We start from the raw sequence: 12,589 nt of genomic DNA on the forward strand, positions 1-12,589 counted from the left end.
TGTTTTTTTTTACTATAAAATATAACTTATCATCTAATATCTGTTGTTAAATGTTTAATCAAAATAAGCTTAAACTAATACTCAATAATTTACGGTTATTACAATTTATTTAAGCATTATACAGGTAGGAATTCAAATGAAGAAAAAACTCTCTGATTCTACACTATTTGAAGGAGTACTAACTTTTTTTTAGACTAAGTCTGGATGTTTTTCTCTTCAACCATTATTTTTACACATTATTTAGTTTTACTAAATTACAAAAGACCTTTCACAAATTTGTGATTCCGATTTATAGGCATATTATGTAGATTTTTTAGTTGTTACTATGAAGGTCAGGATACAATAATTGCGTAGTAAAATTATTTTTGAAATCTTTATTTTAAACATGCTGAACTAGTTCAGAGTTGTTAAAATTACTTTTAGTATAATATTCTTCAACTCTATATGCTTATTCGGAGGAACACCTCATTTGATGAAAATAATTTTCCCCAGATGAGTTTTTAAGATCTGGGAAGAGTCAATAGAAGTAAATCAGTCAGCTGCGATTTGGTTTACTGATTTTAGTAATGGATTTCGAAGTAATTTGTATAGGTGCACTTTCCTAACCGATTTTTTTTCCATATCGTTTCGCTTCAATGAAATAAATGTACTGTTTTGTTTAGTAGGAAGGCAATGCAGAAACGAAATTCGTTTTTCTTAGATTTGTATATGTGGGCGAGCTTCAAAACCGAAAAGCACAGCTCATTTCTGCTTCTTCATGCTACAGCTTCTTGTTCTGATTCAAGATCACTGTAGTCGACCCTGTCTCATTAATGGTGATGAAGAGATGCAGAAAATTATTTCTAAGGAATGTATGTATAGCTTACTGTGTCTACGACTACGTGTTTACGACTAAATAGTTTTCTTCCCGAAATTTTTGAACAACCTATTCATTTGTTGCTCTTAAGCATTCAACATATCTAAAGTTTATTGGCAAATTGGAATGTTCTCTAATTCTCCAACTTCCACTGCAGTAACATTGCCAATATTACCAATAGTTAAATAGGGTCAGCCCCTTTTTATAACCAACCAAATTTTTGAGCTGCAACCTATAAACCGACAAATTTATTTTTTCTATCGAACATTTTTTGGTTTATGTGGTTATTCAATGTGTTTATTTCAGTAATTGTAGTTTAACACAAGTATATATATTGCTGAACAATAATGACAATACCGAAATTGAATGCCACCAAGTCATGCCACATCTATTTGAACAAGTGGCGATCAAAAGCAATGAAACCGCTATGTCTGGTGAGTATGCTGGTTGCGGCAGAACTTCTGATAAAAGCTTCAACAGCATATTGTTCACAGCTCTTGCATCGTGTGGGCCAGCCTTGTCAAGCAAGAGGATGACTTCTATAATTTCTTCTATGTATAACTCGCTATTGCTAGTCTGTTTTTTGCAGCAGTATGACGTTCAGTTTCAATTGCCGTCGTTCTCTACAGAACACTTGCATTCACACTTTTTTAATTCCACCATATTTTTTGCCATTAACATCGAAATCACCACTTTGAAACACTTGAAACTAAAACCAACAATTGGGTTATAACTGAGCATCATCATCATAAATTTCTAAAAGGGTATCAAACAACAGTAAAGAGTGACGAAAGCGTTATTTTTTTGGTTTTTGATTAATGTTAATACTTTGCATTTTCACCAATAGATGGTTCGAAAAATGTGAACACCATTTAAATTGTCATTACCACTGTCCAGAAAAATTCATAGAAATAAAGTTCTACTCCGCTCGGAAACATTATTGCGATTTTTATATCTCTTCTTGGCTATTTGCTTTAATCATATATTTTGTTACAATCTACATTACTTTTTATTAATTTTCACGTTTTTATGATCAAACAAACAATTAAATACCTATATTATATGAATTAATTATTTTAGAGTAATATACATTAACCCATAAATATTACTTGCTAGCCAGTGGTATATCCTAATCAGGGAATAAATTTATCGAAAGCGGCTATAACAGATAAAGGGATTATAGACCTTCTAGAGCTCTTTCAATGTTCAGTATATTATTATAATCCAGTCCGTGAGACCTAAATCACCGAGAATTTGAATATAATCACGCAGGACATGGCTTGGACCCCGTTATAATTTGTGGTTTGTTAGGTTTTTAATCTTTCCCGATTTGATGCGCTACATGTTTAGGTTCAATGCGTAACAATTTTTATGAACTTTATTTTATCAAGTAAATAAAACGACTCTATCAAATTTTCAGTGCAGACTGACTTTATTCATCATATAAGAGAAATCGATATAAAAATGATCTTTCGCAGGTACACGAAACCAGATGTTATTATATTTTAGATTTATTTTAATAATTTTCATTGCTAAGTTTGTTATTTTTAGCCTTTTTCCATATAAATACTATTTTGTTGGATCAAACACAGCACTCATTCTATGAGACTGCAGAACCAAGTATCAGCTTATAACAATTGATGGAAATCAACTGACTAGATTTTTTAGTATTTTTTTCTTCGAGGGAACCAATATTTCTCTCTTTCATGGGAGCACTGTTGTGTTGAAGTCTTAAATATTGGGAGCAACTATGTAATCGATGTTTTTCCAGCAGGCTCTTTTGATACATCCTGGTTCCGGGAGAGTATTCAACTAATAATGATCTGATGCTGGGCTTAAAGTTTTTGGCGGAGTACCAGATACTCATCGATGAATGGGTACGCAGGCTGTATGTAACTTTGCTGAATGGGTCGAACGATGTTTAAGTAGAGAGGCCGAAGAAACCTTCAACAGCTTAAATAGCTAATTTATAAGATATCGATTCTCTAAGAGCGTTTAAAAAATTAGGTGTGAAACCAGGCGTCTTTAGCACAGCTCATAAACTCCGGATAAAGAGGTTGTGAACAGCAAAAGCCGGACGGTATGCATTAACATTTCAACCCCTTGAAACATCACCGACGGTGTAAATAAGCAGATTATACCCGTCTATTTGTATAACTTAAGTTTATTTAAATAAAGTCGTTTTTTCTCTTTACATTCAGGAGCAAAAAGACGCGCAACAATTACTTTGTGGCATTCTGGGAGCAATGCTGAGATGAGTTATGTTAATTTCAAAGCATAGCTTAGCAAGCTTGACTAAAGTAAATTAGATTATATGCACAGATTCGGATCCTGTTCGCAACACCAATGTTGAGATCACACCCAGATAAAATTATAATAAGTAATTTATTTTCACCGATAACAATTGATGTCATCTGATGGAAGTCGGCCAACTAAGCTTCTGACTCAACACTAACCCTTGTCTTGTTAGTGAAAGTTCTATTTTCTCGCTCTAATAGTATTCCCAAATAAAATACTTTTATTCTGTATACTTTCTAAATTGTTGGGTTAGCTAATCCTACGAAATGGTGTAAGATGAATGAGTACAAATAGAGAATAGTACATAAGTTTAATTTTATATTCATAAACTAGAAAGGGTGTTTTATTAGAAGGAAAAGGTTGGTTACTGTTATCAATCAATAAACGTTGTATCAACCTAGAAACCAATTTGGATATGAATATGATATTGCAAATAGCGTAGTCATTTTGTTTCCATTTAGTCTGTACTGGAGAGTAGCATTATATGATACACAAAAGTCATATTACTACACTAGCAAATAGTAATTTCGTCAATACAATAATGTACATCAAAAACAAGAACGTGAAAGAAACAAATAGCATCGACTGATTATATACTAAAACTAATAAAAAAATTTATAATGGCAATTAGTTTACCAAATAGGTATTAAATATATCAGAAATATCAAATAAAAATATAAAAATAATCAAATAGGAATTAGTTTTTAGGTACCAAAACAATTTTTACGTACTGTAGTAGAGCATGTACTATATAGCCTTTAATTACTAAAAAACTTGATAAGTAAAAAATTGGTTAGAATTGTTACACCTAACATCCACTCTATTCGACAGATTTAGCTGCCACCGACTTCTGATTGTTTTCGCATCTTAAAAAATTCATAGATGAAATCCTATTCATATTCATAATTTACCTGTGATATCCAAGGTTTTCGAGAAACTATTCAGCAAGAAACTTAAAGTATTATTCCACAGCATCAATTTGATTTCCGTAACAAACACGGAACAGTAGAACAAGTTTACAGAATGGTCAATGAAATAAATAAAAACTTAAACAAAAAAATATTGCTCGGCTATATTCCTGGATATATCTCAAACTTTTGATAATGTGTGCCGCATTGGACATTGGACTTAAATTGAGAAATATTTTGCCACATAAGCACTTTTAACTACTAAAATCATATCTCACAGACAGAAATTTCATTGTGAAACAGGATGGCGAATATGTTAAACTACATTCTATATATTCAGGTGTTCCACAGGGCGAATCAGACAAAATCTATCCATCTGACGTTCACCTTGCATAAAAAGACTTGTCCTCCAGTAAATCTTAATAATAGTGAACACCCCCAAGCAAATAATGTTAAATATCTGGGAATGCATCTGAATCGACGCTTAAATTGGAAGAAACTAGATTTAGTTACTGCCTTCTCCTTAATTCATTTGCCACATCTATAAAAGAGTTACTATTCTTTCTCTCATACCGTTTAACCAAATGCTCATGTTTATTCTGAAAAATTACACACATATCTGTGCACATATATCTTTTACACTCTACAATAACATTTCCTACAGTTTTCATGTATTAATTATATACTTACCTTTACTTGTTTCCACTCTCATCACCCTGTCTTAGAAATTGGCAGCATTGAATCATATCATATTCAGAAAGTTTCATTCAAGTGAATAACTAAGCTGTCAATTTCCAATCCATCTAATATTTGTTCACAATACAATAATTTGTCAATTCCTTCTTCAATATCTCTGATAGAGTTCATCCAAACCGAAGGTGTTATTCCACTCTTATTTATTACCATTCTTGTTTTCAACTGAAATGCAATATATCTGCAATGAATTATTAATACATGTTTTCACTAATAAAACCTAATCAATAATTAATCAAAACTTTTGTTGTTATAACACTACTTTTATTATCATTTTGCCTTCAATGACTATTGGATATATTGGTTTCATTCTGAAATATCCATGTCCCATCTAAATTCATAAATTGAAATAAGTCTTCATTTTATTATATAGTTTTAAAAATTGTTTTCTTTTAAAAGCAATATCCGGAAGCTCCATTAGACCTCTTCGATACTTTTCAGACTTACCGTTCCCTTTGAAATAATTGTATTAAATTATGTTTGTATTGAAAAACTACTCACTGTTTTTATACATTTCAAATATTAAATCTCTGATAGAGCTAACATTAAGCTGATCTTGATTCGTCACCCGCTTCGTATGAGAACTTTTTTTTTTCGGTAAGTTCAAGATTATATTTTTAATTTTTTGAGGTTCTTCAGTGACCAATACGCAAAAAAATATTGTCAATAAAAATCGCAGCAAATTAATTATTAACAGTAAAAATGCTTACCTCTCTAACGAATTTTTCTGTGAAGAGGGGGCCTCCATTATCTCGTTCCTTTTCAAAATAACTGATTATAGACGCAATATGTTCTGTTTGGCTTCGGAATTTTCAGAGTATTAATAAGCAGCGATTTGAAAAAAGAAAAGCATTAAAATAACGTTTGCCGATTTATAACCTCTGATCTATATTGTTTAGAAGTATTTTGCACACGTTTGATAACCGGACGACTTTGGCAGATTAGTCCGTTCAAATATATCAGACAGCATTGTGTCTCTTTTTCACTATAATAAGATGAGAAGGAAAATATTGTCTGATTCTAAAATGAATTTACAAATTGCGGCTTGCAATACATTACAAAGTACAGAACTTCTTTGGATAGACTATACACAATATTTACTTTTGCTAAAACATTGCTTCAATGATGTTGGAAATGGAAATATCCTCCTCACTGGCTGGTATATAACTTCCCAACGGTTCAATTTTGTTGAGGTCTGGCGAGAGAAGATATTTCATGATATTCTGATACTTCTTAAACCAAGACTGAACCTTTAGCTGTATGTATGGGCGCATTATCATCTTGGAATATTGCAGTGTCTTACAGCAATATGCTATCAGCATCATTCATTTGCAGTAATCCGGTCCGTGATGTGAATATTAGGACCGGCTGAATATTATTGCCGCCCAAATCATAACGAAATCTACCGCATGCTTGACTATAGGAAGCAGCCATACCGGATAGTATACTTCTTTTCGGGTCCTCCATATATAAACCCGACCGTGTGTAGAAGCAATGTAAATGATGGTTACCACATACCACATTCTTCTCATCATCAAGTCTCCAGATTTTATTATCTTTGCATCCCTTCTTTGACAGCTTAGCGTTAGCTTTCGTTGTAAAGGGTTCGCAAAAAATCGCAGCCATTCCATGAATATTCCCGTAGAACTCCCGCTGTACTTTTTTTGTCGAAACAGTATTACTCAAGTGAGTGTTAAGTTTTACTGTTACTTTTTCGGTAGTAGTTTTATATTATCAGATCACAATCCTTTTTAACATCGTCGGTCTCAGTCAGATATCTTTAGATTTCGACCACTGTTCCTCTTCCCGATGATTTACCATGTTTTTGTATGCTGTCATTACTGTGGATACTCTTGCTCGTAAAACATCTGAAAAAGTTAAGAGACCATTATCTACGATATATTTCACCGATAGCTTGTTTCAACCGTCGCAGAATCAGCGCATAATACATTGAAATATAATCTACAAGACTTGCACTGATCAAAACTTCATGGTGTTAACATTATCTTGTCTATCCCTTATATATTGAAGAGTAATAAAGTAAAAAAAATAAACATATTTGAAATAAAACTTAGAGATGTAATATTATGATATAATCCATCACTATATAATATTTTAGAGAGAGAAGATCTATGAATAAATACAACATATTAAATTCAAATATATATGCTATTTATATTAAACGGTTTTAATACAAAATCGTAATATTAATTATCAGATATTTACAGTACATGTTTAATATATTTTGAATTGTGCGATTGGAATAATATCATCAATACATAGAAAATATAGAAATTACAAATTAAAATAATAACAACAATACATTTTAGACTATTTTAAAACACCTGCTGAAAAGGGGGAACAGTACGAAATCAATAAAATCCCGATTGGGTTTAAACCCATCGAACTGTCAAGAGAGACTAAGTTGTGAAAATTGGACACATTAAAGCATTTATTGGAGGCAAACGTTTTTCGACATTCTTATTGCTCAATTTGTAGCTGGAGTTTTGCTGAGCGATCGGCGCAATAATAATACTGAACTTTATTGCTTGTGTCACTTCAGCTTTGCCAACTGATTTTATATCGATGCGTTCGGTTCGATTTCAGACAGATTTTATGACCAAACTGCAACGTAAAAATATAAATTACCGAGACAATGTAAGATTGAACGTCTACTCAATACTAAATGACAATATTTTATACATTTTCCTGCTCGTTATAGCACGCAAAAAGCCAGAAATTTTCATACACTTTACTAAATTCTATAAATAAAATGGAAATAAATACTGTCTAGAGTAGTCATAAAATTAAACAATGCTACAGGCATATTCTAAAATAGTTCCTAAAATTATAGTATAAGTATAATTGAATGTGTGTTTTATAACTATATATAATATTAATATAAATAAAGTAAAAAATCGTTTGGTTCCACAATCGGTTAATTTGTCTAATAAAATAGTACATGCCGGCTTGGTTGGCGCAGTGGATCAGGTGACAGGACAGTCCTCCTATTTGGCAGTAGTCGCGTGTTCGTGCTTCTAGGGCATGGTCGTACAGTTATGTTTGTGGCTATTTATTACCTTGACTGTCCAAAAGGCAAGAGTGCAAAATCCGACAAGGAAAATGATCCCAGTCATGCCACTAGGAAATATTTATCCAGCGCACGGAGACCTATTATGTTAGCTGTCACCGGTGGATATAAGAAGACATTAACTGAAGCCCTGAGAACAATAGCTGGCGTTCCACCGTCGCACATAGAGACGTTGGTAAAGCCGCAATGAAACAGAAACTGTGCCCGTGGGAATAAGGATGGACGATCGCGAGCCTGTGTGAGGCGGACACCATAATATGAGTGGACGCGAGTGCTGGAACGGACGGAGTAGAGTGGGTATGCTGGAAAGAACACACCTAGGACGAGAAAAGACCTTTATGGTAAAATTGGATTGTGATCTTGACGCAGGGACGGCAGAATTTACCGCACTGGTGCTGGCTGTCAACAACGTACAGTCAAGACAACAGAGAGGGAACTACATCGTCAGGACCGACAGTAGAACAGCAGTATGGTGGGCTGAGCATGGATGTCCAAGAAACAGTGAACATGTAGAAAATTAAAACTAAGGCTAAAAGATATGAGCAACTCTGCAATCAACATAAACATTCAGTGGGTAAAGCGACTGTCTACACCTGAAATATTGAAGGTGGAGAGACTGGCTAGGGACGCGACTCTGAGGGCAAAGATTGACGTCCGAATCAGGGTTGGAGGAGCCAGCACCAGATACAACGCGAAATATAGGGCGAGATCGCTAGGAGATGGCAGATGACATGGAGCAACAGCAATAAGGACAGAACACTCTATGGACTTTGTGAGAAGGTCGGATTTGACAAACTGAACCTAGCAAAAAAGGCAGTGCAACTAACAACGAAGCATGAGAACATGGCCGCATATATCCAGAGGTTCGGGTTGGGAGAAAGTGGAGGACAGTGTCAATGTGGCGGTGGTGTGAAAAATACTGAGCACATTATTGCTGCGTACACTTATTTCATTTATATTAGATATATTTACTTGTATATTGTTCATAAGAGAGATACTCTTCTGCATATTTCATTGTTGTAGGATTCGAAGAAAACATTTTCTATAGATACCTTCTGGGCATCCATTAACCAAAGCAATGACAATATTTGCCCTTTCAGTTTCTCTTTTTCTGAAACGTTTTATTTGTGTTTTCACATAATTTTTTATCTAATATAATCAGATATTTGTGTATAATGTTATTGCCAAGTAGATGTGACAGAAGACACAACTCTTCAAGGGTTAGGAGTTAGAAGACGTTTCTTTAAATATTATGAGGACGTACAGACAACTAATTGTATACTTTAAAGTTATTTAGGTCAGCTGATGATGAAATCAGAGGCTGGACCGGTATACCCTTCAGAGATTTTTGAGTTCTTAGTAAGGGTTTGCCTACCTAAGTCGTTCGGTGCAAAATCCGTTAAGTTTGCTTGTTAGACACTAACCATATCAAATGGGAAGCCGTAGAAATATTGGAAGCAATTGACTCTATGGTTTAGTTGTTAAAGTTTTCAGCTCACATGCGGAAGTCGCGGATTCGAACCCGGTGGGGGCAAGGACTTTTTGTTGTTCTAAGTTTGGTTAGCATTTGTTAAACATTGTCAAGTTAAATTAACGTTTGTCAAATCACCTCTAATCGCTCTTTATATTCAGTCATTGTTTTTTTATTCCTATTTTTCCTCATACGGGCTACACCTTTACTTGATCTACCCATTGTAACTCCTAATAAAATAACTGCTTAATTTATTCACAAACTAACTCAAAAAATAAATATTACAATACAAATAAAAAAATACACAAAAATAAATTAGGAACAAAACAAATCTAATTTGGTGCTCGTACCGACTTTAAACTGATCAGTTGGTAGTAGTTAAAATAAAATTGTAAAGAAAAACGGGTTTAGGTAGGTATTAAACTAAATTGTGTGTATATAGTAGAATATAAGACACATAGATGGGTTAAATAAGGTTTCTGTATATTAATTAACATATTTCCCATCATTTTCTGCAACTTTTCCCATTTTCCCATATTTTTGGTAACATAGCAGCACCGTGTCGATGTAAAGAACGATGCTGGGTTGGCAGCGATCCAGTCATCAGTCCATTTTCGGACTTCGATTCGAACAAGTGGTAATCAGAAGACCCTATATCTGGCGAGTACGCTGAGTGCGGCAGAACTTCCCATTTGAGCAGCAACAGTGTGGCATTCACAACTTTTGCAGCAAGTCTGAAATACTACCATGCAAAAATACACAACCACACAAGATCATACGGTTTGGTTCTCTTGAGTCTGCGTTCTAGTTCAGTGTTGTTCAAGAGTCGCAGCACTTCGATGTTTACGTTTGAGTGGAGTCTTTTCTGATGTCTTGTTGCGAATCTCTTAATTTCCTCTATGACAATTGGAATCAGAAGGTACGTTATTGTTCCTATTATACCTGGGTGCATCAGATATACTTCTTAGAATTAATGTTGTCTATTAAGCTCAGAATAACTTATGAAATACTTGTATTGTGTTGATATTACGTCTGGCAGAACATCGCCATAACTGAATTCCATAAGACCACATAGGTTTTAGTATCTGCATATACAGCAGTAACTGTATGAATAATTTAGATTTTCCTCCAAATAGCCAAAATATTTTTTTAATCTTAATCCTAATTATTTTGATTTACTTTTGATAGATCCACAATAAAATATGATGACTATTACTTCAGTAATGTTGTATACAAAAAAATAACCATTTTCGATGTTAGAAACACCTAATCATAGATTTATAATAACTTATTGAATAGCCTTTGTACAATATCATTAAGGAGTTATACTTGTTTGATACCCAAAAACTGTTTCATCAATACCTTTTGTGAATGAATTTTCAAATAAATTTACACAACTAATACAGTTCATATATAACAAAGTATATTTAACATTTTTAACTGCTTCGTAATTAAAAGTAAAAATAACTTTTGAAAATATCCGGGCTATGTGTAGAGAAACAAATTCAAGTGATACTATTTCCTTTCTGTAAAATCGGAGCCGTTCCAACTCTATTCTGATAGAGTGCTAATTCATGTCGTGAATTTAAATTAACCCCATAATTTATAGACTTCTAAACGTACCAGTACGATATTGATTATACTATCGGCGCTATATTTTGGCAGGACTAAACGGTCCTAAAAATGAATAAAACTTCGAAAAATACTGTCCTCGATACGGTGCTAATAATGTAAAATGATATAATACAATTGGTATTATAACTTTTGCGTAGACTATCTTACAAATTTATTTTATTCTGTAGAATAGTTAATTTAAAATAAATGAATCTTTTGCAGAAATAATGTTTATTCTAGATTATTTGTACAGAATATGAAGATACTTAAGAGCATCCACTGATTAACGATCCATTTTATTTAAAAGTTGATGTATCTTTAAAACAAAATATATTTTATTTGTTGGGTGTCTTACTTAGTTCATTCTCACTGATCCATGCAATTTTATTTATTTATTTATTACATTGTTACTAATCGTCTAACCGGGAATGTCTTTTTTGACTTTCCCTGCTAGACTTTTCGAGATTCTCCAGATGTCTGCGGGCGCGTCAAGTCCTTGATTGAAGAAAAGTGAGTCCCACTTATCTCTTCTCCATACTTTGACTGTCTCGCGGACTTGGTTGGATGTCTCGTTGGCCTCCCTTTAATCGTCGGGGTCTAAGGTTGCACGAGCTCTTTTGTGGAGTCTCTTCTTGTGACAAATTCCCTGATATTTGGCTGCAATGCTGTGTTGTAATTGCCTTGCAGAGGTGGGATTGTGACCGTTACCTGTTTGTGAGCATTTTGAATATCATTTGTGAGCTTGGTAATTGCTTCCTCGATTTGTTCGCGGTTGTTTATTTTGGGGATTGGGCCTGTTTTCCTGTTGAAATAATTTCCAGTTGGTTTTTCGTTTTTGATTTCCGTACAAGGTTTCGATTATCCGGGAGTCTCCCACCGTCAAGGTAATCGGGCGGTGATCGGAGTCCATTTCATCGAGAACTCGTACGTCAACGGGATTTTCTGTGTTTTGGATTATGAAGAAATTATTTGTTGATGGAAGCCCATATATATATTTCCGATACATAGAAGTGATTTTGAGTGGCCTTGTTTTTGGTGTTTTGTTTGACGTCTGCAGCTACGGCCAAAAAGTTGGCTGTATGTGGGTCACCGCAATTGCTGCATTTGGCTGGAGATGTCTTTTCTTTTTCGCAGTCGTCTCGTGTTTCCCTGCGCACTTCAGGAATTTGGGATTTGCGTGACAGTGGTTTGCGGAGTGGCGGAAAGTTTGACAGTTAAAACATTGAGTTGGTTTTCCTGAGCTACGTTGGGACTGAACCTTGATTGATTGGTCCATGAAGTATTTTAAGTTGAAAATATGGCGTTTTTGTCTTTAGTCAACGCACGGAAATCCTTTTTTGTTGGGGGGTAAAGGAAGACACCCTCCTTTTTTCTCTGAGTAATGAATTTGATTGCCGTGTTGGCTTTTTATTAGTCTTAACTCGGAAAAATATCGCTGGTCGCGTAGTACTGCCGGCGGTATTTATGATTTTGATTGCGGTGGCGAAGGCGATTGTGTGAAGGTGGAAGGCGAAGTGGTCGCGTTCGAATTGGAGATAGGTATTTCGGTGGCGGTATTCGTCGACTTTTAATCAGGAAAATTACGCTTACGGGTGCTC

The sequence above is a fragment of the Rhynchophorus ferrugineus genome, unplaced genomic scaffold (genome assembly GCF_030347505.1).
Source record: "Rhynchophorus ferrugineus isolate W39M unplaced genomic scaffold, kcgeb_rfMv2 rfM2, whole genome shotgun sequence".
NCBI lineage: Eukaryota > Metazoa > Arthropoda > Insecta > Coleoptera > Curculionidae > Rhynchophorus > Rhynchophorus ferrugineus.